The sequence below is a fragment of the Pollachius pollachius genome (assembly GCF_949987615.1).
Source record: "Pollachius pollachius genome assembly, chromosome: 12".
Taxonomy (NCBI): domain Eukaryota; kingdom Metazoa; phylum Chordata; class Actinopteri; order Gadiformes; family Gadidae; genus Pollachius; species Pollachius pollachius.
The window spans coordinates 6,896,297-6,896,961 of record NC_136945.1 but is presented as its reverse complement, the minus strand read 5'-3'; positions in this window follow the sequence as shown (position 1 = coordinate 6,896,961).

Here is a 665-nt window from a genome sequence, read left to right as displayed (position 1 = left end):
GGAGCATCCCCTGGGTCACTGGGTCAGCAGGATGGCAGACCTGTTTGTGACCGTCATGGTTTGTGTATTAAATGGGGGACAGGGGGTGGGGGGAATGAGAGCATTCTTTCCAGCTGACTTGGGCAGAAGAGGAGCTGGCACGCAAAGTGGGCTAAATAACCGTCTGCACTCAACTCATAGACCCTTGTTTATTAGGGATTGAGAGAGGGAGAGAGAGAAAGAGAGAGAGAGAGAGAGAGAGAGAGAGAGAGAGAGAGAGATAGGGGGTGGGTCAGGGTGGTTGAGGAGGAGGAATGTCCATGTGACTCGGACGTGAATGCAATTGCTCTGGGCTCTGATACATACACACTGGATACTCACACGCAAGCCCACAGACTCACAGACAAACAGACAAACACACAGACACAGACAATCACACACCCAAAGAAGTTGCTGTCCTTCTGACCTAACCAGTAAGTTTCCATGGCACATGACTTTTGAGAGACAGAGGGGCAAGGAGAAAGAAAACCCCCAAGGCCATGACACCATGTTTGTCGTTAGTCAGGCAACAGGCTAAGTCCTTTGTTTTATTAATCTTTCACTTCACTTATCCAACATCCCAGTTCCCCTCCCTAGTTCCACTCCCCGTCTCTCTCCAACCCCCCCCCCTCTCTCTCCCGCGCGCT